Raw genomic sequence first — 27,766 nt, forward strand, 5'->3', positions numbered from 1 at the left:
AGTTATTTATTTATATGTACAAATTTTCAAAATGAACGTCAATTTCTAAAACAGCTCTATTACCACAAAACCATGTATTGCAAAACTGCAAAACAATTTTGCCACCACCAATGCAAAATTCTCCAAAATCTTGCCAAATATACCAAATTCATTGCTCTTTAATAACCAACACAATTTTATACGCTATGTGGTGCTGTTCATTAAACTAAATATTTCTCATCTATTTCTTCTCTTTTGCTAACTTTTATACACCCCAGGATGGTTGTCTTTTCCATTACTCTCTTGTATCAGTATATATTCTGTATTAAACATGTTACCATTGTATATCTAAATGTAGTTGTGTTTTTTTTTTTCTTCTTTTATAATACTCCTGCTCTGAGTGTCTGATTGGAAACGTTGATGAAAAACCTCGTGTTTAAACAAAGTTTTCGGTGTCACTTCATGAAACTCTGACAGTTGTGGCATTCTCATGCCCCGAGATTAATTTTCATTAACTGAAGTTTTGTTCTGCTGTATGAATATTTATTAATATGCGTCATTTTTTTCTAGACATCTTGATCAGTGATATATTCTTGAAACTTCAACAAACAAACAAAATGTTCTAAAGCCGTATGACCTCGCTTATAAGTCAAGCTCAGCTGCTAACAACATAGTCCCATCGAATAATGAGTAGGCAGATCGGAGTTAATGTTGTTTGTTCTACTGATTACTCTGAACGAACAACATAGACCAAAATCTGCCGGCGCATTATGCAACTGCATGTTTGTAGCTAGACCCAAATTATTAGCCCGTATATGAGGTAAGTAAGAAAAATATTAAGTAATTTGGCAAACAAGGAGAATTTCGACTTTACATACTTATTTATATAATTAATTTTAAAAGAATCTCTAACTTAAGATGAAGTTAGGGTTGATAGTGCTGGATTCATATTTATGATCACCAGGTTCGATTCCCAGGCTGAGTCTGTTGTCGTGTTGTGTCCTTATGCAAGACAATTAACTCTCATATCCCAATAAAACAAATCAAAGTCTACTGGCAAAATTCTATATAAACAAATTCCGGGTAACCCCTACCAAACCGAAATCTTCTCCTGCATCTCTGATGCACACCAAAAATGTATATGAGGATCAGGCTAATTTACGTTCAGTACGTTTTTCTTAATTATCAGGGTATTGTGAATTACATCATAAAAAACGGAATATTGGATATAAGGTGTTTTCCTACCTTACTTCATATTCGCTTAACCAAGGCCCTAAGATTATATCGTGCTTTAGAATCTCACCAGAACTTAGCAAGAGATTAGATTTGAAGTTTCATCGAAATATGTATATTCATAAAAGCACTATTTACGCTGGCATTGTCAATATAACTGAATTTTCTTTTTTTTCCTCCACACTTACTCTAACATTGTGGTAACAAATATAACCAGCCCAGCACTATCTAGAGATATAACTGTGGCGAGATTTGATTTATTTATCTCTCTGATGAATAAAGGGATGTTTACCAAATTTGTTTTTATTTTGACGTACAAAAGCATATACATCATGTAAAATTGTGTGTTTTGTGTGAATCAGATACTTGTAAAGTGCACCATAGCAAAGTTGTAGTGATAAATAGATCAGAAACAATGTAACTATTATTCTTCCGATTTAGGCCGAATAAAAATGTTCGAATGCACATAGTTCAAGGGGCGCAATTGAAGGAAAAAAAAAAAAAGCTACCCAGCACTTGTATGATAGAGATCAAATGATATTGGCATTTACCTGCATTCAATAGTATATACACAGAGCTTATTCCTGGAGAAGGATAGTTTAGGCGAATACACCGTGTAAAAAACGTAATTGTTATCCAAACCGCAGAATAATTATATTACTTTATACACAGATATTTTGCACTAGACAGTTCTATGTTTAAGCCATGCTTTCTCAAGGATTTGCGTGCTTCGTGTTGGTCCCGTTCATATTTTAGAGCGCTCCGGAGCTAATACGTGAGTATCAAAATTTTGCACACACCCTAAATCATTAGAAATCTATGTTGATGGTTTGTTAGTAACAAGAGCATTTGTCTCGTCCGAACAAGATTTGTTTTCTTCTGCCCAATACCAGATCATTAAATTTTTTTAATTAATACGAGGCTAATGATTCTATGACCTATTCAAAACAAGCATGATGTCCACCACCAAACAGTGATGTCATAACGCGTTAAAACTATGTTTCTTTTGTTGGTTTTTAACGGCACTTTTAAACACATTTGTGGCATGTGATGCCGAGCAATTTGGAGCTAGGTGCCTTTCCCTATTACACGCCGCGACAGCCGGCACAGGCTGGCCTTGCCGGATATTGAAGCTGCAATGTATTACGAGTCTGTCGCTCTGCCAACTGAGCTGCCGCGACTCTTGATTCAAAAAGTATGCATCATCCCCTTTAAAATTTGGCTAAAATTAAAACTTTGATATTGACAATGTGATTCCAATTTTATGATATGTAGTGTAAATATATCAAATGCGTACAATTGCGCAGGAAACCTGTTCTCATGACGGTTGTTTATATTTGACCTGTTTAGTAATTTATTCTCCAAACTATTGATGATTGTAAGGGTAGATAGGTTTCCTAAATGGGAAGAAAGAAATTACAAAATTGACATCGCCACTGCAGTTATATCATTTTTCTCCCACCGATACATTTCAATATATCACAAAGCAATATATATTAAAGAGAGGATATTTGCTTGAAGCAAGTGAATAACGGATATATTTAATCGTGTGGGTGAAAAACCACTTAACTAAGTTTTTCCACCCAAGAGATTAAATGTATCCGTTATTAACAAGTATCAGGCAAATTTTATTTTTATTTTATGCTTACAAGTACTGAAAACTGGATGCATAGCTGACTGAAATAATACATTTCTTACATAATTCCGCGAGATGAAAGTGGTTTGGCAGTATGTTCTGCTGTGTTTAATGAATATTATTCGCACAGAAAATATAAACACTATCATAAATATTTTTCTGAATTCAGTGTAAAATAGCAGATTAAAACAATAAGTCTGCAATTTGTTGGATTTCAAATTGATTCCTCGGTACGGTAGGTAGCCATATTTACACTCGACCTCGTAGGCGTATAACAACGAATTGTTAGTCTTAATGTAATCTGTGTCTATTGACAGCCATTGAAAAAACTATATATTTCACTCCAGAGAAATATCTAGCTTTTTTTCTCTCAGAACGTCCAGTATATCAAGGCCTAACATAAAATAAGTGAGATTATTTAAAAATAGTAAAACCTTCCTCACCCTGGCTGCTCTTTCTTTCGGCTGATCGTGGTATTCGTTTAGGAAAAATTTGTATGATTCTCTCTCCGCACTTTCTTCTAATGGCATATGAAAGACAGAAGAGGACTGAAAGGATCATAACCAAGATCATTCCAATCCACATCGGCTCTTTCATAAGCTTTGCTCCTATGCTGAGTTCTTGATAAAGAGTGGGGAGGGGGGCATCACATTTGGCACCTTCAAAAATAAAAAGCAATACTAATAATGATGTTTCTGACCACGTTTTTATGTGTTTTCCAATCTATGACAAATAAAAATCAAACGTTTGTATTCTGATATATTTCGGCAAAATATCTTATTTGCATTGTGAAACGAGGTCGTCACATCGTAACGAAAGTACATGGCTCTCTTTCTGTATATTTCCAAAAATAAAATGTACTCTTAAGCTATAATCAAGACGAATTTCCTGTGACGAGGATGAAATTGTATAAACATCTGTTTAAGAAACAGAGGCCAGCCAAGTAGCTCCGAAATGAGAAAATATGGTGATGAAGATACAGTCATAAAACAACATGTACATTCTTTCTTCTTAGACAAAATTAAACAATTGAAAATAACTTCTGTGTTTTCGAATTGCGACATCTCATATACCATTTTCTTCATATAGCGAGTGAAGTTAAAGACATTCGATAGTATATATAGCTGTCTTTTCGAACTGCGATATCTGACATACACGTTAAATTTCTTTTTATAGTGAGGGAAATTAAGGACATTTGATAGCATATAAATGCATGTGAAGAGAGATGTAGTATGCTAATACAATATGAAAATGGGATGTCAAAATTCACGCTTTTGCTGCGATCTCCATTTTAGCGTGTCAGCAAAAGCTGATGTCGGCCTCTTGCCTGTAATCAAGATCATAAAAGGGGGCAATAAATCTTAAAGCAAAACAAAGACATTATATATAATCTTCTAAGCCGAATACCGTAATCCTAATGCTCATTGTAAATCCACATTCACAACCACGTGAAATATAATGTGGTAGGAGAAATATCGCAACAATCCTAATGCTCACTGCAAAATACTCTTTCACAACGGCATTACATACAATCTTTCCAGCCAAATACATCAGTCCTAATGCTCACTATCAATCCACTTTCACAACGGCATTATATACAATCTTATCAGCGAAACACCTCAATCATAATGCTCACTGTAAATCCGCTTTCACAAAGGGCATTACATATTATCAGCCAAATACCTCAGTCCTAACGCTCACTGTAAATCCTCTTCACAAAGGGCATTACCTAGAATCTGGTCAGCCAAATACCTCAACTCTAATGTTCACTGTAAATCCACTTTCACAACGGCATTAATTATGCTATTGAAGGCCACATTTATAGCTGCATTACTTACGGACTTTCTCGACATTAATCGTTATTGGTCTTCATGATAATATTTGCCTTCGTTTGCATTGCAGAACTGGATGAACCAAGACAAAAGATTAAGCTGCATTCAAAGGATGAATTTCTGAATGCAAAACCTGCAGTAGTATTTTCATTGAATAGCATTTTACGAGAAGTTAAATTGGCAACCTTCATCACGTTTATAGTCGTCTATAAGTCGGATACAATCAAACTGCATAGACCCAGATCTACCGTCCCTTAATGCTTCGGCAAATCTGGGTATTCACAGTTTGTTAGGAGTAAGTAGGAGAACAGACAATATATACCCTGATCTGCTAGAGAATTATGCGACGGCAAATTTGGATAAATGTTTGCAATTTGACCCTACTTATCAAATATTATATACAGTAAGTGTTTTCACGTTGCTTCGAACTTTGTAGCCCTGTATGACAATTCAATAATGGCAAAATTACATGAAATTTCAAGTGTATACTTCACTGTTCAGCACGACAAAAATATAATTACCTGTCCATCCAGACGTACAATGGCATGATGGATGGGAAGTATTTTGCCCGATACAATTACCGTGCCCGCTGCATACAGTGTATCGACAAACCAGTTCATCCTTCTCACAGAGGACACCCCAAAATCCCGAGTTGCACGTGCATGCAAAGCCACAAGGTGTTAAGGAGCATTGACCATTTTTACAAGGGTTACTGTCACACACTGTCACTTGACAAAAAAGACCTGTAAAAAAAATGCTCCGCCTTATGATTCTTGTCATGTCAAGTAATTTCTATCATTGATAAAAAGACTACATAAACTTATCACTATCATATACACATCTGTTTACTATCTTTTAGTTTGACGTGAAAACAAGCATGGCTGATGGACATTAGAACTTCAAACGACATCGGAACTAAATTTAAAAATTCCGTGAACACTTTTATCAGAAAGATATGTTCACGCCTCACAAACCAAATTTTGAAAACTCTTTTTGTGATGAATATGTTTTTCATGGAGAGTAATCTCAGCTGTGAAATAAAAATTATATTTCTTTAATATTACGTTCATTATTACATAATAATGTGGTATGATTAATGTGATGTTATCGATCTTACATAATAATGTGGCATGATTAATGTGATGTTATCGATCTTACATAATAATGTGGTATGATTAATGTGGTGTTATTGATCATTCATAATAATGTGGTATGATTAATGTGGTGTTATTGATCTTACATAATAATGTGGTATGATTAATGTGATGTTATTGATCTTACATAATAATGTGGTATGATTAATGTGATATTATCGATCTTACATAATAATGTGGTATGATTAATGTGATGTTATCGATCTTACATAATAATGTGGTATGATTAATGTGATATTATCGATCTTACATAATAATGTGGTATGATTAATGTGATATTATCGATCTTACATAATAATGTGGTATGATTAATGGGATGTTATCGATCTTACATAATAATGTGGTATGATTAATGTGATATTATTGATCTTACATACTAATGTGGTATGATTAATGTGATGTTATCGATCTTACATAAAAATGTGGTATGATTAATGTGATGTTATCGATCTTACATAATAATGTGGTATGATTAATGTGGTGTTATTGATCATTCATAATAATGTGGCATGATTAATGTGGTGTTATTGATCATTCATAATAATGTGGTATGATTAATGTGGTGTTATTGATCTTACATAATAATGTGGTATAATTAATGTGGTGTTATCGATCTTATATACTAATGTGGTATGATTAATGTGGTGTTATCGATCTTACATAATAATGTGGTATGATTAATGTGATGTTATCGATCTTACATAATAATGTGGTATGATTAATGTGGTGTTATTGATCATTCATAATAGTGTGGTATGGTTAATGTGGTGTTATCGATCTTACATAATAATGTGGTATGATTAATGTGATATTATTGATCTTACATACTAATGTGGCATGATTAATGTGGTGTCATCGATCTTACATAATAATGTGGTATGATTAATGTGATGTTATTTATCTTACATAATAATGTGGTATGATTAATGTGATGTTATTTATCTTACATAATAATGTGGTACGATTAATGTGATGTTATCGATCTTACATAATAATGTGGTATGATTAATGTGATGTTATTTATCTTACATAATAATGTGGTATGATTAATGTGATGTTATTTATCTTACATAATAATGTGGTACGATTAATGTGATGTTATCGATCTTACATAATAATGTGGTATGATTAATGTGATGTTATTTATCTTACATAATAATGTGGTATGATTAATGTGGTGTTATCGATCTTACATAATAATGTGGTATGATTAATGTGGTGTTATTGATCATTCATAATAATGTGGTATGATTAATGTGGTGTTATTGATCTTACATAATAATGTGGTATAATTAATGTGGTGTTATCGATCTTACATACTAATGTGGCATGATTAATGTGATGTTATCGATCTTACATAATAATGTGGTATGATTATTCTCAAGTTCAACACTACATAATGTTGTCTGATTATTCATACGTTCATTAATAAATAATAATGTGGTATGGTTATTCTTAAGTTCATTCCTACGTAATAATGTGGAATGATTATTCCTACGTTCATTACTAAACAATAATGTGATACGGTTATTCTGAAATTCATTACTACATAATTGTAACATGATTTGACATGAATGGCTGCTTGGATTATATGACAATACAACGCAATGTGATGAAAAATCAAAGTTTATTAAATTAATTAATAAAAATACGTATATACTATACAAATACAGTGATTGTTTTCACACTAAACATACGACTCATTCAATTAATTTACACAAATATTCGCAAATGGGAAAACAAAAATGTAATTCATATATTCAAAAATGATGGTAAGACAACCTCATGTAATGAAAATAAGATTCAAATAATCTCGTGTGATGAAAGTAAGATTCAGATAATCTCATGCAATGAAAGTGACTCAGTTGTACTCATTTGAAACAACATCATCAATTGAAACAAATATGTTCAATTGTAATCAACATAAAAATTGTTCCAAACATATGATTCGTGACTCAGTCTATTGTACAGTCCGTATGATTCACAAACACGTATGACTCATAAATACTCGTAAAAACTTGAAACGAAACATTTTGACCTGGTGCACGTGTCCATTCTCAAACCACAGTTCTCCTGAATTGTTTGGTTGGCCCACACTTGTATTGGTCACACACTCTTCACGGATCTACCATGCGCACAAGTTTACAAATCAACAGTTCCGTCCTTGTATGGCTTTGATAAACACCTGCTTCCATCCCCATACAGACATACAGACGGCCAGACTGACAACCTGATATACCAGCACACACATACGCACAGCTAAAATAAAACCAAACCGGTCTTAATAAAAGGCACGGAATTAAAATCTATAGATACATGCTACTAAATTAAACTCTTGATACAATTTGTAACAATTCAAAAGTTCACAACGTTTCAAATCCGCGTAGTGTTAACGGCAACATTTCACGCCACGACATTAAAAACTGAATATGTTTTATATATCAAATAAAATAAAAATGTAGCACTTACCCCTATGGCTGTAGAACAAAAATGGAGAACCTACACTCCTTGACAAGATCCAAAAAGACCAGTGTGTCAATTAGAGAAGAAAACTTGCCTTAAATCTACAGGAGAATGAGTAATGAGTAAGGGAAAATACCCGTGCATAATGTGCTTTTTGTGTCTCTCACCGCAAGCGAACTACGACGAGATATATGTTCAGTCGCTTAACTAGAAAAACAATTATCCACCGTAGCCAACGTTGTACGCATGTTCAACGAAAATGATCCAATCGTTCTAAGGCGAAACCAAATTAGTTTTACATTATTCTGTGACAATAATAATGTGGTATAATTATTCTTATGTTCATTCCTACATAATGTGGTATGGTTATTCTTGCGTTCATTACTACAGAATAATTTGGTATGGTTATTATTGTGTTCATTACTACAGAATAAAGTGGTATGAGTATTATTACGTTAATTACTACATACGAATGTGGTATGATATGAGAATTACGCCAGGAGTCCTTGACCATAACGATTGAAAGGCGTTTTCATACACACCATCAAATTTTATTTTGCAAAAGTATAAAGGACACGTATGTTGTATTATTAACAGATTTACTACAGAATAACATTCTAATGCTTCCATTCTTGACGCTTAATTGTTGCTTTGTTACGCTTTCGCTGCATGATACTTCCAGTAAATTAAAGTTTTTATTGCCGAGAAGGAGACGGGATCAGACGATGATGATATTGTTCTACAACACTGTATCGCAAAAGGAAAGGAATATGGAAAGTTTAAACTAAATATGTAGCTTCCAGATGTAGTTTTATTATCTTCTAGGCAGAAAACTGGATGAAAAGTCTGTCATGTTAATAAACAGCCCATTGCTGATATACTTTTATCCGTCTTAAACGTTAACGTTGCACTCTTGCTGAACGACACAATATTCACTTGAGTTGCTAAGCATCCACAATAGACAAAATCAGAGAGAAATCCCTTAGTTTATGACGAGTCATATAGGCAGTTTTCGTAATCTTCCAGGTGAAGAGTATTGATACTAAGTGAAATAAGGTAAAATTCCGATGCGATGATGTGGTAAGTAATCAAGACACTAAGGGAGTAATTTTAGCAAGGGTAACCAGGACTCGAAATAATTCCAGTCGCTTAATTCAAAGAAATGGAGCTTAAATTTGACTTCGTTCACTGCTGCAAGGGAAATATATTATGTTTCTAATAAGTTGCATATCTTGCAAAATTATCCACATATTAATTTATTATTATTGTTATTGTTATTATCATTGTTATTGTTGTTGTTGTTTCATTTTCTCGAGACTTTATTACGCATACATTTATACAAACATCAAGTCATTTCCACTTTCCGATTTTGAAATTGACACTTGATACATTCTAATAGTGACAAGAATATGCTACACAATTTATCAATATAAAGAAGAACAATGATAAGACACTTCTTATAAAGTTCACTTCTCTACTCAATCTCAAACCCTTCTCCTACTGATAGTATTAGTAACAAAATCAGTGGTATTAGTACAGTATTAATAAGAGTAGTAGAAGTAGTATATTTGTAACTAAACTTTTATGTGGTGGTGTTATTAATATTTATTGAAAAGCAGCAGTTACTATTTTTGTTATTGATGCTCTTATCGTCTCTCCAGATTATGTTTATACTGCAATGAATGAAATATGATCTATTTTGTCTACCATTATAATACTAGATTAAAAAAAATTGATAATGTCTAAGCTAAGACAAGAAGGCAATGGCCTTCATCTATTCAATATTCAACAAATGTTGATGACGAGTATATGAGTCTTGCCGTTTATGACCTTAGCCTTCTTTAAAATGGAATAACTTTTTGTTCTGTCTTCCTCAGTGCTTCGTCCTAGCTAACGCTGGTTTAGGATTTGGTTTGTCTACTCAAAATTACCTGTAAGTGGTTTTGTACAGATGACACTTAATTCAGTCGAACAAGGAACGTGCTCAATAACCTGGCCTGTCTCAAGAAGGATGTTGGTCCTGACAGTGTACCTGTTTCTGCCATTATGCCATTTATAAAACCTTACAGCAGAGCATGGGAGATGATCTGAAACAAAGATGTAGTGGAACAGTCATACAGGTATGGTTCTATTTCCATATTATCTGTCATAGGGAATTATGTCGGGTGAGGGGATTCGTTGAAATTATGTCTTTCAATCAAAATAGCGGATAGTCCGATTAATAGGCAATATATAGGATGATGCAAATGAAGACAGGCGCGTGTAGAACACATCCCATTGTTCTCTTCAATTTTCTTACAAGAACTATACGTGAAATCACAATCTTATATCTGAAAGTGAAGTGTCAAGCATTCTGTCATACTTTCATCGGAATAGGAATACTGTTTACACCATCCAGACTGAACATTTCATAGCTCGTGGCGTGCAGTACTTTGATAATGATTGGACGCATGCCCTGTGCTGTAAAAACACAAATGTTTCAAGGTATGGAAACGTTGTAGATTTAGCCTTTGAAAACAAATCTGGCACAACAAAACAAATGTAATACCATTGCACATACCATCGTTCTTTATTAAAAACATTTATTGAGGGGACTCTGTTATTAACAGTTAAAGAAACTGAGTGATATTTTCAAAAGAATCAGAAAAGACAGATATTTGACAAACTTAGGGTCTTGCTTATTAAAATCTTCCTTCAAATCGGCTATACTTGTAACTTTAACATTGCCAAAACAAAGTTTTATGGGGTTATTTTGTTTTGTTTTTACATTTATGGGATCGTAATAACTATTCTATCCTGGTGAAATTTATGAAATAAACTTTAGAATTGACATCTTTTAAAAGTCTTGGAGATTTAAAGAGTTAAATTATTCAGTTTCATTGAGTTCATTTCACATGAACACATGTGTAAGATTGTAAGATTCGACGTTATCACGTGGAGAAATTGCTGACTTTATTCTGTTAGTAGAACTGCTATTTGGTTGTAGTGTAATGACCGAACTACATGTAATGTAGGTTGTCTTATAAATTACGAATCGTTATGAATGACGCCATGGTTTTATCTGTGATTCAACGACCTAACATTTGAACTCGTTAAGTTTCAAAATCTTAAATGGGTTGGAGTAACCTAATATCGAAAGTATCATGTGATAAATAAAATGCACATCACAAAGCACGGTCAACATAGATAGCCTTTTCAAACCTAGTCTTCTACAGAAATATTTGGGAAAACTTTACTGGAAAATTAAATTTATCTATTTTTCTGTAAAATGACAATTACAAACTCGCCATCCTACGTCGCAGGCACTGATTTTAAATCCCAGTCAACTGAAACAATTTATTGAACTGTTCAAACAAGAAAAATAGCTGAGAAAAATAACTGCTACTTTAGTGTGGTTGGTGTGCTGCACAATCTGTTAAAATTCTGAATATGACCTTGAAAGTCAAGGGGCTTTAGAATGATTTGAAGAATGTGATTATACCATATTACTTTGAGACAGGAAATGATTGAGATGACGGTTTTGATTTGCTTTTGCTTGCTGTTAGGGAATCAATTCAGGAATCATTGGTTTTAAAGTACTTTTCAAATACATTTTGGAAAGAATGTCCGTGGACCAACGAAGTTAATACTTCTTTCAAAAGAAGAATGAAAATTCAATCTTCTTCACTATGTATCTGATTTCATATATAATTGTCCAAGGCTTGTGAAGTACCAGGAACTAATCTTCATTCTACTCAGTCAAAAATACAAAGGAAAGAAGGATTTAGCCTGGTGATAGAGTTCTAGTTCTCTTGTCCATATTAAAACGTCCAATTTAGGCTAAAATTTATGGTCCTTATACAATTGAAAGGAAAGTAAGCAACTTAAATTACATCATTAAAACTCCTAGGAGGCGAAAACAAAAACAACTTTGTTATATAAATATGTTGAAAGATAAATTTCTTTAGAGATAGCACAGATAATTGATCAATCAATTTAGTTGTACATGTCTACAGTGACTTTGGTTTAACCAATCTTCGGAATTCTGAAATATTAAACAATCTTGTCCAGAAACTTTCAAATCTATAACCACAGAAAAGTTTATTGGTGTTTGATTTTATAGATCCAAGAAAAAGTAACTTGTGTTCACCATGTAATTCGGTGCCTGAACCAGATAATACATTCCGCACGTATATTGACTATATAAAAGACATTTGTGTCACCAAAATTGATTCACTTCCAATATCAATAATAAATTACGGCATTAATAACATTGGAAATGCAAAATATGTCACTAAGTTTTACATTTTAAATGGAATCTGGCAACTTTCACGCACGGAAGGTGCAAAAGAAACTTCAAAAGAAACTCCGAATGGATTTTTTCAGTATAAAGTGATGCCGTTTGGTACGAACAGTTCCCCATCAACATTCAAGCGTTTAATGAACCTTATAACGTTTGGTAAAGATAATTGTGACATATTCCTTGATGACGTCATCAACTACAACGATACCTGGAACTTCTTATTGGTGCAAATGTAATGGTTAATTTAAGTAAAAGTGAATTTTGATGTGCTTGTGTCACATCTTTAATAAATAGTGTGAGATTCGGTCAGGTTAAATCTGTAGAAGTTAAGGTCATGACTATCTCTGAATCGCCAGTACCTATTAGTAAAAAGCAACTGATGCAATATTTGGGTATGGCTCGATATTATTGGAAACGTTTGTTCAAATTTCCCCATAACTGCCAACTCTCCGACAATTTTGCAGAGCAAGAAATTCAAGTTTCAATGGTATGAGAAGTGTTAGGAATCATTTGATCAATTAAAGCCATTTTCAAAGGTGCACCGGCGCTTTCAGCTAGAAATTTCAATGAATTATTTAAAATGTATGTTGATGCAAGTGATGTAGGGGGTTGCTGGAGTATCTATTCAAGAATATAAAATGGTCTGGATGATCCAAGGTGTTATATTTCTATATAAGCAAACCAAAAAACATCATCAGAGAAAGTATTCCACAAACACGAAGGAATGGTAGGATTTGAACTTGGCTTCGCAGCATTTTTAATTGTATATTAGTTCAGCTGCTTCTCCGATTATTATATTCAGTGATCATAACTCCATTACAATAATTTAAAAAATGAAAAACAAAACTCAGAGATTGGTAAGATGGAGTTTGATGCTGCAGAGAAAAAGATAGTGTGGTTGCAGAAGCTTTCTCACGTGTAAAGGAGTAATCTATTACTTTATTTTGTGCTATTCATAAGACATCTTCCTATGTAATATTAAGTATTATAAAATTATTTGTATGGATCATATGTATATTCGATTGACATATAAAAGAAAGCTTTATTATGCATATCTTTCTTTTGCTTTATTAGAAGAGGTGTTGTGTATATTTCATTTATATTGTGTGTGCAACCCTGGATGACTAGGAGACAAACTACGTGGAAATAAGTGGATTGAGAGAGACAAAAACTGGATTTGCTGAAAACTTCAACTCTGAACTTAAACCATGTAAACTACAAAAACCTAGGTCGTCGTAACAGTATTGGTATATATTCCAGGGGATTTATCTACGGTGTTAATAATATTAATGATAGAAAGTTTCAATAGCCTGTCGATATTGCGCATGCACACTGTAAAACCTAAGGTTCTAAAAACAACTCATTTTTAAATATTAAAATATCAGAAGACAGCTTTCCCCTTTTTTTCATTAACTGATGGATGGCAACACTTGTTTCCACTGAATAAAAAATGTATACATAATCGTGGTATATCAGTGATACAGCGTACACACACACACACACACGCACACACACACACACATGTACATATATATATATATATATATATATATATATATATATATATATATATATATATATATATATATATATATATATATATATATGTATGTATGTATGTATGTATGTATGTATATATATATATATATATATATATATATATATATATATATATATATATATATATATATATATATATATATATATATATATATATATATATATTACGTGTGCAATATTAATGACAGGATATTTAGTTTTGTTAGTAAAGATAAACAGTTATTATTTTCTTTTATGAATTTAATGGAATTGAAATAAATGAAAATAATGTAAAATAAAAAAATATATTTGTCTCCTCGACCAATATTTTAGGACGAAAATTACCTTCCGATTGTGCGTTCAAACTTGATTCGTTGTTTGTTACACTGGTGTTTCCTTGAATCCAGAAGCTAGACCCATTTTCAATTTCTGCAAAATTATTAAAACATGCGTTAACGTATGTTACGTACCCTTCTATAAACTGATTCTTATCTTTACCTTTATTCATCATTTTTTTAAAAAAAAGGTTTATTTCAGTATGAACAAAAATTCTATGCTGCGATTCCATCAAAGAAAACATAATAATGGATACATGGTGATGAATATTGTTTTATTCTTTGACGGCCAATCAAAACTGATAGCAATGCATTTAAACAGAAGCTGTTGAATGTAAAATAAACATATTGTCTATCCAGAAAATACAACCTGCACATCTTACGGGAAATCACTATCCATGTACAAAGTAGGAAGATAATAGTAGCTTAATTGCATGTTTAGCTTCTCAATGTCACTGCTACATACAGTCACTCCTGCAGCATTGTAAATTTGGTGTCCTCACTTACTCAAATTATTGAAATGACCACAAATCAAATGCAAACAATGCACGTGAACGAGAAACATGAATCTATAGCTTTAAAGGACACTAGCGCGTCCAAAATGTCTTTACACAGATGCTTACTGAGGTCATCCATTACGCTTCCGAGGAAGAAAACGCTGGTTGGAATCAATTCGTTTAGAATATCTCCACTTACTCCTGAACAAGTTTTGGAAGCATCAAGGTATGTTTGAGATTGCGTTGTCGGCAGATGAAAACATGAGTTTGGTCCTGCGAACCACTTTGGACCAAATTTCTCTGCTGGACATAATTTTGCTTAAAAATTAAACAAAAGAACTAAATTAGCAATATTTATTCAATAGAGAATGTAAACAAGGACAGCTATGGAATTTTTTATATATTTTTTAAAATATTTTTTGGCGAACTGATAACATAGTGAATATCTGTCATCCAGAAAGTTTTATAATCATCAGCTGTCATCCAGAAAGTTTTATAATCATCAGTCATTCGTTAGAGTTCTTGAAGCAAAATAAAATTTAGTATTTAAAATGTTGGAGTCATTAGATGTTATTTATAGGGACTAGGAAACAATGCTTTACACTATTTATCTTGTTGAAAATAACACAACAAAAAGCTCTGACGGAGACTGAAATTTTCAAGAAGCTTTGTTGTGCTCTTGAACCAAGCTGTTATTCACCTGTTATACATCTTGCACCTTTTCTTTCCTGACATTTTATATTTTAAATTGGAATTTGATAAAAGGTCTGGGGCTTCATACTGTCAGAAACCAACATTTTCCATGATATATGCTTTATTAAACCGTCAAGCTTTTACACAGTGTCGTGCAGATCTCCAAAATTAAGTGCAATTTCAATATTATTCCGTATAAAAGAATGTTTTTACATGATTTTATAGCAGACTATTCTCTTTTTACATTCAAAAAGGTTTAGACCATGCTATTGGGTAGAAAGAGTGCTTTATGGGATAAAAGGTAGAACATAATATTGCGTAGGTGGGATAAAAAGTAGACAATAATACTGCGTAGATAAAGTGCTTTATGGGATACAATGTAGACTATAATATTTCGTAGTGGACTAAAGGTTAGACCATAATAATGCGTAGTGGGGTAAAAGGTAGACCCTAATATTGCATAGATAAAGTGCTTTATGTGATAAAATGTAGACCATAATATTGCGTAGATACAGTGCTTTATGGGATAAAATGTAGACCATAATATTGCGTAGATACAATGCTTTATGGGATGAAATGTAGGCCATAATATTGCACAGATGAAGTGCTTTATGAGATCAAATGTAGACTATAATATGATGTAGTGGGATACAATGTAGACCATAATATTACGTAGAAGTGCTTAATTGGATAAAAGTAAACCATAATATTGCGTAGATAAAGAGCTTTATGGGATAAAATGTACACCACGATATTGCGTAGATGAAGTGTTTTATGGGATAAAAGGTAGACTATAATATTGCGTAGTGGAATAAAATGTAGACCATAATATTATGTAGATGCAGTACTTTATGGGATAAAATGTAGACTATAATATTGCGTATATAAAATGCTTTATGGGATACAATGTAGACCATAATATTTGCGTAAATGAAACGTCTTCTGGGATAAAATGTAGACCATAAAATAGCGTAGATAAAGTGCTTTATGGGATAAAATGTAGACCACAATATTGCGTAAATAAAGTGTTTTATGGGATACAATGAATACCATAAATACTGCGTAGATAAAGTGCTTTACGGGATAAAATGTAGACCATAATATTGCGTAAATGAAGTGCTTTATGGGATCAAATTTAGGCTGCAATATTGCGTAGTGGGATAAAATATAGACCACAATATAGCGTAGATAAAGTGTTTTATGGGATAAAAGATAGACCATAACATTGCGTAGATGAGGTGCTTTAACAGCTATTCTTGTTTAGCTTAATGTTTATGAAACTAACTTTTATTATAAGTATTAATTTTCATAGATATGAACTTATATGGGTTTTTTTGGGCCATAATATGAAATTTCTAAAGGAAAATACTTTTGTAAATATGCCACTCAAACCCATGAATATTTATGAAACTATTAACATTGTGGTTTTGTGAAATTGAAAAGTAAATTAATACCGTTTGGTACAAGTTTTGAATTCTTACATGTAACAAATTCTACAGTTGCCGAAAACCCAACAGCTGTACGGGAACCGTCTGTTCGAAAACGAAACAGTATGAGATTGGTGGTTGAAATTCTCTGAAGCAGCTTGAGTCTATCGGTCCAGTTACCGCAAAAGACGGAAGGGCTCGTTGCTATGGAATCAGTTACGGTCACTTTGTCAAATATACAGCTACAAGGGAAAAGAGAATATGTTTTATTAAAGTATGTTTTAAAGTCATATAATAGAAAGATAAAGATAATCGACATACACCAGTTAAATGTTAGACTATTTATAAACACTCCATTTCCAATCATTTGACCCAGATCATCGGTCTCAAATATAAATTAATTTGTCAATAAATATTTAGTACAGCTCCAGTAGGAATAAGAATACAGTTACAAAGATAATTAAAATAAATTTGCACAGACAAAAAAAAAACATAACAGTTTAGATAAGTCCATGTTATAGAATTGACTTTTGAACCAGAGTTAAACCACCCCGTTTCGGGGATCTGGCTGTAGGGTTGCCTTTGCGAAAACAAAGCTAGCATCAGAGCATTTATTTTAGACGAGAAACACGATATCTTACTACTCCTAGCCTCCTCTCCGAACGCTGTCGTATTTATATACAAAAACGCGATTTACAATACATCTTAGAGACAGACAGAAAGACATCTTTCTATACATTGCAATATATGCATGCAATCTGTACAACAGTACACAGATGTGATTCGCATAGCTTCGCGCTTATGGAAAACTATCACCATTTGGCAGTTTATTACATGGTTTATTGTCTAGATAACGGTGGTCAGACGGTGGTCAAACAGCCACCACAACACAGACCACTGAAAATAGCTAAGGTGATTTTGTCTAGCCTTTAGCATTGTTGTTGGACAGCCCATCAGGGTAATTTGCATAGGTAAAGTTAACGACTGAAACATTCCAGTTCTTTTGCAGTGAGACAAATCGGAGATTATTTGAAGAAACAAAAGTTATTACACTTCGTTGCCTAGAATGGAAAAGTTACAGCCATCTTGTTCAAAAGTTTTATTTAGGCCTTCACGGATCAGCGGCAATCTTGTCGGAATTTACTCCATGTATAAAATGTAAAACATAAATATTTGCACAGTTGGAAATGAAGTTAGCATTAGTGTCATTGTGGGATTGTGATTCTTTTGTATGGTAAAACGTCGAACCACAGATGTGATTCAGCTGGATGTACCAGCTGCGAGGCGAACAAATCCAAGCAAACCTAAATTTCAGAATACCTGGTTGACGGAGTTTGACTTTGGGAAGCGCAGCGGTAAGGTGGGAGTATTTTATCCTTTGCCCATAATTTCACACATCATATTGACAAAAGCCGTTCTGTACAATACGACATCTGTCAACATAGCAACACCCCTCTGTGTCGGGGCAGATGCAGAAATATCATTTCCAAAGCTCAGAAAAAATTCAACAAGATCTTCGGAGAAGTTTGAACAACGGTACCATCCAGTCTCTGATGAATACAGAGATGAACACTAATGACATCTGCATCACGTTCCAACCTTGTACTGAACTAGTGTGAGGAGCAAAATTGATACCGTATTCCACTATCAGCTGGATTTTAACTTTGTGATATTATTTTATTTGAGAGACGAACTACATGGTTGGGGTGGGGTGCTCCCAATTTAATTTTCTTTTTAGAAGTCCCAACCAGGATCTATTTTGTTGCAAGTTAAATTTAGCGAAAAATGGATGTAAAGATCCGAGCCCCCGGTCAGCAATGCCAACGGTTAGATGGTTAAAAATAAAAAGGCTCAAATTCAATGAATAACAATTTAATAACAATTCAATCATCAAATGACTCAAATTTCTAATTACACTCCCTCTGCTCGACCCTTTAATAAGCCTATTGCATCACTTGATTATCAGTGTGAGATTGATTTCCACCTGTCCTTGTATTTCTACTCATCTGTTGTATCATTTCTCTCTTATTTCTCCCACTTCCTTCTTCTCTTCCCTTCCGATCTTTCTCCAAATTCCTTCTCCACCTCCTCCTCGACTTTATTTGGACTCCTACTCCTCCTCTTCTACTTCCTCCCCGACGACTACACTTATGTCGACTTCGGCTGTCTCGGCTACTGTCGTAATTCCGTCTCTAACTCTTGACGACTTGGGACCCAATGGAACCGGAAATTCTTTGTCTCCTAATAAGCTTCCTGTAAAAACACAAGGACGGTACAATCTTTTTCCTTAGCCCTCTCATCCCACACTACACACAGCCTATCATCAGACAACGGCTATTTAAATTTCTCTGGTCATACATTCGTTCACATCCAAATACCCATACATTCTAGTATAGTAAAACAAACGTCATAATATAACACGGTATCAATTACTTCCTATACATACATCAATAAATTCCGTCACATTAGTACATATTCCTAATTCCGTTATCCTAAACAATATAACAATAATCAGAAGCATTTCTTTACCTTACAAGTCATACAAAGCACGCAAATATTCAAATATCCATGATATGATATATACATACGTCCAAAGTAACTAATCTTACATACTTCAAATGTTGTTTCCAAATTCACAATTCAAGCATGTGTAAATTCTAACATAACACATTAATAAATGCACTGGTTTACTACGAAATATCCTAATAACGAATTGCAAAATTAATTCTGACCACAAGCTAACAATCTACATAATTCCGCCTCGCATTTAATAATTCTCTACGTAAGGCTCAAGCCCATTTAGTAAATGCGTATGTAAATGAAACACTACAAAGGTAAGTGTACATACTAAACGATCCTAGTAATTGAGTGTACATACTACAAATAATTACAATTGTGATGCAGTAATATTCTGCAAAAATCGAGCAAAAAACTTACTGACCTTTTCGAAGCTTTGTCTTTCCTTAGAATCTACCTCTAAATTCTGCCGCCAGATTGCGAGTGGCTTCTTTCTCGGAGTAAACCCTTAATTGGTGCGGTTCCTCTCAGATTCTCATCATAGAGTGAACCCCCTATTTCCGAACGTTTAAATGTTTTTATGTCTGTATGTTGTTCCATTCAATATGACATAGTGCATTATAAAAATCGTATAGAATTTTGATTTTATATAATTTTTTAATAGGGTTTTGTGCACCACCCTAATCTAGTGTTATATATAGACTCAAATAGTAAACCTATGCTGATTTACTGAGCCTCTTTGCTTAGTGATCTTTGCCTTAGATCGGTATTCTCCAGTGTTTGTTGTATGTATAATGATATAGTGTTGTAAGTGTTTTGTTTGGACGGCATTATAAGACATCAAATCTTGTTCAAGTTGGTATTTATTTAGAGGGCTATCTAGAAAATGAAAAAAAAGTTGTCTGATAGGATCTAAAACTCGCAAATGGAAGTTTTTATATTTTCCTACCAGATTTCTATCTTGTTAAAAAGAGCATAGAAGAATAAAAATAAAATAAATACAGTTGAAAATAAATTGAGTGCATGTTATGTGTGTGGTTTACTATCTCGTACCTGTTAGTAGTATTTATATGTTCCCTGTGGGTTTTTTGTGTGTTCGCTATGTTCTTATTTATTGGCTGTCCTTTTGGGGAGATCAGGTGTGACCCGTGCTACCTCGCGTTAGCCACGTAGCATTGGTATCACACCATCATGCGCTCCTTACTCGGTCCGGTCAATACCCTGTCCCAGTTGTTTTGTGATGTACCTAGCGTTGTCAAGATTAATTGTTTTCTACGAGATAGTAGTATTAGAGTTAATGTTCTTATTTATATTATGGTCTGCCTCTTAATGGAAAAAAAGGAGTAAACCTTATTGTTCTGCAATCCTTCCGAGCAAATATAAATTACTCTTACGATTTCGGAAGGTATCATTCGGGTCTGAATTGTAATCATGCCCCATCTCAATTTTAATTGGATATCGCTGTGGACCGATCCAATCAAACTTAGCTGAAAATGTCCCTCTTGCTGTCTGTCAACGTGGGGACGGATGCGAACGCGCCCCGTTCCCTCGTGGACATTCCTTTTGATCCTTGAACTAACCTTTAACATATAGGTGTGATAACGGCAAGCCTTTGTTAAGTGATGCGACTGGTCGCTTTGGCCGACTCAAGTTTCCGGTCTCTAGCTGGTCATGGTAAGCTAGCGTACGAGTTCAACACTAACTCCGCTGCAATCTTTAGAGATTAAACACAAGGCCGCGGTAATATTCCCAGTACATGTAGATTATAGCTTATGCATGACTTAGCTGTGTGCTTAGCAAACGTGACAATTTGTTTAATGTCTGCATGGTACTGATTATGTGAGCGTGTGCACATGTTTGTATGTGTGATGATATGCGACAATGCGACGTGTACCTGCCATATTTTTGTTTAGAAGTTTATAATATACTCCAAATAAAAAATATATTGTAATTCTAGTAATCTAATACAGACTTATATGAGTCAATAATTTATTTCAATTGTACAACGTTGCTTATTAGGGTCAAGCGCTCTGCTCTCCCAAACACCGCCGTTAAAGTTGTGGCAGATATAAACTATGTATGTGTTGCTAATGTACAAATGTTTAAATATACACGTATGTCTTAATATTTAACGGGGAACAGAGCCTTCAAATATTCGTAATCTAAAAGAAATACAATTTCATGATTTGTTGGTAATGTAGTTAATGAAATACCAGGATATTAAATATTCATGTATTATGTGCTCTTTTCCACTTTGATTTGTTATGTTTGTTAGCTTGTGTGTTTGGTTTTCACGGCAAATGTACAATTGATGGTCGTTTCGTGTCGAGGCAATAGGTGTAACGTGCATTGTCCATGCTCTATGCTGATCCGATTGCATTACTCTAACACGCTCCCTTCTTGTCACGCGGCCAGCACGCAAAACACTAAGCCGTTACGGGTCTCAACCAGTATTTTGATAATTTGATTTAGTAAATAGCAACATGTATCAATAGAGATTGAAAATGATGCTCAAATAATGCACCGAATTTAAATTTCTGATCGGGTATCAGTCAATTTCGGATATTTATCAAAAAATGTTCAAAATTAGAAATATAGGCGTAATTTTTCTTCCGGGTACTTTGAAGTAGCCCCCCATTTTCATAAACTGAAAACTTGATCTTTACTGTTCTGTCAAAGACGTTTTGCAAGCGCTGATCAAGACCGAGATATTCGTCGCTCTGAATGAAGCCGCTTTCATAAGGGAGATAACAAACACTAGCTCTTTGCATGGCATGACAATGATGGTCGCCGCCTAATACTTATTGGCTCGATATTTGCTTTGCAATAACACATCGCGTTACATATTCGAAAAGCTTGGATCCACAGGTGCCCGTTCATCATTCCCGTCAGAATAGGGTTTATGCTGTTCACTTAAAATAATTAGCAGAAAGAATAACGTATACCCTATTTAAAATTTATTCGACGGCAGACCAGATTCTATTTTGTTCATAGTTAGGTGCTTGTCATACATGAATTAATTCTGTGAGTAAGCGTCTAACGTCTGGTTTCTTGCCTAAGCCCAGAAGTAAAATTTTGTAAGAGTTAAGAAATAACTATGGAATTTCTAAGCTATTACTAGTCACCTTCTCACCTATATCAATAATCATCTGGATAGTATGTATGGATTAAGACCTTTGGACTGCTCTGTACGACTGCAAATCACCCGAGATATTGTTGCAAATTTTATATGAATATAAAGTATTTAGTTTTTGGGAGAGATTTGTTGCAATTTACTGATATGTACCTTTCTCCTGTCGCATGTGTATATGCAAAGCATGGGAAGCATTTAGTTTCACGTCGTTTGTTTACATTGTTTGAATGCTGTATTTTGAGACAATATTGAGTATGATGTTTTGAAAAAGAATGTTCTCTAAGACTGATATTATGTGCTGCGTTCAATGTATTTTACTATGTCCAGCATCTTTGTTTTGGAAGTAATTTATGTATTGGAGGCACCTCAGTTTTCACCATGCGGTATGTGCAAGTATAATTGAACATTAATAAACAGTTTATATAACGGCAGGCGCGGCCCTAGGATATGCGAGGCCCAAGGCAGCAAGCGATGAGCGCGGGGCCCCAAGCAACAACAAAAAATGCAATGCCTGAAAGTGCGGTGTCCTAGGCGGTTACCTCGTTCGCCTTGCCCTAAGGCCGGGCTTGTATAAAGGGTTTTCATTTGTACGTAGAATATGTTCTGCTTAAGAATAAAATAATGCACGTACCATCTCCTTCAAAGATGATACATTCCCGCTTTGTACATGTTCTGATTGTCCCGCACCACCAACTCAGTTAGAGGCCAATGTTTACTGTTATACATCCGCCACAATGATTTTAGTGTCTGGTCATATATTTGTAATCAAAAGTTTAATAATATAATTATCATTCGTTATTTGTCTTGAATCACGATATTTTAACGATAGTTAATATTTATTGTGTCTAAAATACCTTTTAGAAATATGCACTATTTTGGCGGAGAGTCACATGGTGTAATGCAACCGAAAGTTATAAATATGGGTGTCGTACACACCAGTCAGTTTACCTTTGACAGGCGTCGGGTTCTTATGCAGATGCAATATAACCCCATTAACTACTACAGTATTCCTATTTTGCAAATCGGCTGCCAAACTTATATGGATATGGAATGTTATAATTCTCGAGATAGAAATTAATTTAAAGTAATCATATTTTAAAGTATATATTAATGTCTGCAACATAAATATTTACTAGATTTCAGTATTAAAGAAAATCAAGTTGAGTAATTGCCTGTTTGTATGTTGGGCTTCCAAAAAACGTACGCTATTTCAGTAAATATTGTACGACTCTGTATTTTTATTATAACAGAAATGGTCATCCATTTCGCACGTTAATTCAGTTTATTTGGATTTGTTTGTTATCGGGAATTTTATGTTACTACTGTGAATATTGTTAAATCTTGCAAGAAAATTCTTTAGGATCAATATTATTATTGAATACAAGTTCGTGAGACTGTTGTTATGAAATGGAGGGATCATGCAAGGGGATCTGTAAATTCTGTTATATGTTTATTTATTGACATTTGAAGACTAAAATAAGCCCTTTATATTTCTCGTTCAGAGTTCCTGTTGTCTATACACTTGGATAGAAAAATGTAGTTTCTTCACATATAAGTAGCTAATGTAAGGGCCACATTTTCTATCTAAAATTCGTTGGTTATCAGACGACTTTCTACATACCACATCACTCAGACGACACATATTCTTTGACGGAGGGCTGTGAAAATAAGCGACACAGACTTTCCCATAGGGGGCCCTGAGTGGCTGAGCGGTCTAAAGCACTCTCCGTTACGGATCACTGCCAGCTCACCTCTGTCTGCGTGGGTTCGAGTCTCGGATTCAGCCAATGTGGATATGTGAGAAAGCTTGCCAGTAGCATCTCGTGGGTCGGTGGTTCTTTCCGGGGTTTTCCCGGGTTCTTCCTCCACCATTAATGCTGGCCGCCATGTATAGTCTGTCGTGTGCTGAAAAATGGCGTTAAACAATACAACAACAACAACAACTTTCCCATAGTATTTACTTTGTTGTGCGACTGGTGTATAATGACAATAGCGTGCTCGCTGATGCAGCAAATGCGTCAGATGATCTAAGCAAATCTATTCACAGTTACAATGGCATTTTTATATATGGATCAATAAAGCAGTTATTTGCGCATTAAATCAAACGTAAGCGTATTATTAAAAAGGAATTAAGTCACAAAAGTGAAAAACCTTTGGCAATTTCTCTAATAATCAACCAAATAAGACGCAAAGGAATACTAACATATTTATTGCGATGAATGTATTAGATATCACAATGGAGTTTTAGTTTCTTTTGCAAATAGCGACAAGATCATCAGTTATGCAAAACACCTAGAGATCATAAAAATAAACAGAATAAATTTTGAATTTATTAATGCATATATCGAAGACGCAATGAGTATCATGCATCAATCATTTTATTAAATTTATATTCGTCATTTTTGTGTTTGTGTTTTCTGGAATAATCAGATAAAGGAACCTGTATGTCCCGAAAGATCTAAGGCTAGATGACGGTGTGTTGTTAGTTTCTGTAACACACACACACACACACACACACACACACACACACACATATATATATATATATATATATATATATATATATATATATATATATATATATATATATATATATATATATATATATATATATATATATATATATATATAAGACACATACGCGCACATGCAGACACACACACACATACATACATAAATATATATATATATGTTATATATTCAATTTGTATAGTTGTTACTTTCGTTTGTTTTTTAATTTATTTCATTATATGCTATTGTAATGTAATATTGTATGTTGGATTTAACCAAAATCATGTTTATTTTCTACATGAACCTGAATTATGAATTTTATATATTCTGTAAACAACTAATACATAGGTAAATTATTTTTTATTTGTATGGATTTAATATATTAGGATCATTATTAATAGAAGTAACTATGTATATTTTGGTATGGGTCTAGGTTATTGGGATTCCCCTCACGTACTTACATATTATATGTTCTATATTACAATTTTAGTTACAGACCTTCTGATTATAACTAACATTTTATCATGTAAAAATTTAGAAACTTCCAGATTATAATTTTCCATTAGGTAATAGTTTTAATTAGAAATACTAATTGTGACCCCAGGTCGAGAAGAGTACTATATAATTTTGTTGCTGGAAAAAATATTAATTCGTGCTTAAGATCTAGCAGAGTCAATGGTAGTATTGTTGTGTCCAGTAAGTCATTTGGGCTGGAATTTATTTATTCAAATTATTAAATTCAAATTATATTTTTCTCTGGAAATACGGGGTGCTCATAAAAGTAAGATTCTTGGACAGACAGTCACTGGGATTTATACTGAATTCAAACTTGGAATTATATTAATGTGTTTCACCAAAAGACTGTTGGTACAACACCATGATACAGGCCACCAGAGACGCATCAACACTTTCAGCACTGGGTTTTATATGGATTTCAACTGAAGTTTATTCAGAACTTTTATTATCAGGACTTCCCTCTGTAATTCTAGGATTATTTTAGAATTTAATTCGCAATACCAAAAGTTCTGTTTTTTACACTTTCACTTCGATTTCTATGGAAATAAGTTTATTTTGTTTAATTTTACAAAGCTCGCTGCATCTCATTTTTAATATTACCTATATTTAAGAACATTGACTATATATATATATATATATATATATATATATATATATATATATATATATATATATATATATATATATATATATATATATATATATATATATATATATAGATAGATAGATAGAGAGAGAGAGAGAGAGAGAGAGAGAGAGAGAGAGAGAGAGAGGTAGAGAGACATACAGAGATTAAGTCAGTAAATATTACAATACATACTTGTCGCTATCCTCGATATCAAAGTAATGAAATTGTAATGTCGGGTGACTTCCTATTGGTGCCTTAATGATAATGCTACAGTCCAAATCATCTGGATAGTCAGTTGGGAAAAATGGGCTCATAAGTGTAGCGACTGGATTGTCGTTCGTCAATAAAATATCCAAATCACAGTCTTCTTTCAGGTTTGAAGAAGTTTCACTGTCTTAAAAAATGTAATATGTATATGTGAAAGAATTAGAATATATTATTTAATTACATATCACTCATATGATCACTTTCAACTCTGTTATATGGTTTATATACATCACACACAGACACACACACACACAGACATACACATACATGCATACATACATACATACATACATACATACCAACCAACTATACATACATACATACATACATACATACACGCATGCATGCATACATAAGTCTGTTTTTCTTATTCAGTTTAGGAAAGGAAAAAATAACATGAAACTTTCCATTTCGTCTTAACATTTTGTATGAATTTGATGGCGATCACGCTGATTTATGGGAAAATAAATAAAAGAAGACCATGATAAAATACAGAAAAAGAAACAATCTGAACTTTGATTTAGAGAAATGTTTTCCCATTAAATGGATTTCAGCCAGCGACCAAAACAAAAGCGAAATTATACAATAAATCTCACTGTTCTCCATTTTGTGCTATTTCTGACATATATCAACAGTCAATATCCTGAAGTCACATCACAGCATGACAACATTTTAGGTTTAAGTTTAAAATCAGAGCGACATTTAAATATTTTCAGAAAATTGTATCATGTTTTTAAGAGGTTAAATTTAAAACTCTTCTGATATGAGTATATAGGTTAGGGTGACTTCCTGCAGACGGCTACATAAAAATGGAATTGATCTTTATTGCCAAAACAATAAAATACTATTATAGCGTGTCACCTACTTTTTATACGCACGTAGCTAATAAACACTGTTTAGTCGAAATCAGTTTTTTTTTCTCCATGGGATATGATATGAATAACATTTTTCCCTTGATGCTCATTAACAATCAGCTTCGTATTATAAGGTTATAAAATATGATATTGCACTAGAACTAGGGCTGTCGACGCTGAATCAGGCTACATTTTGGACATAAAACATGTTTTAATTGTCTAAGTTTAAATGATTAAATGTTTAGTAGAATGTCATTCGATGATGTTGTT

The sequence above is a fragment of the Sinohyriopsis cumingii genome, chromosome 16, assembly GCF_028554795.1.
Source record: "Sinohyriopsis cumingii isolate HCF-2022 chromosome 16, ASM2855479v2, whole genome shotgun sequence".
NCBI classification, from domain to species: Eukaryota; Metazoa; Mollusca; class Bivalvia; order Unionida; family Unionidae; genus Sinohyriopsis; species Sinohyriopsis cumingii.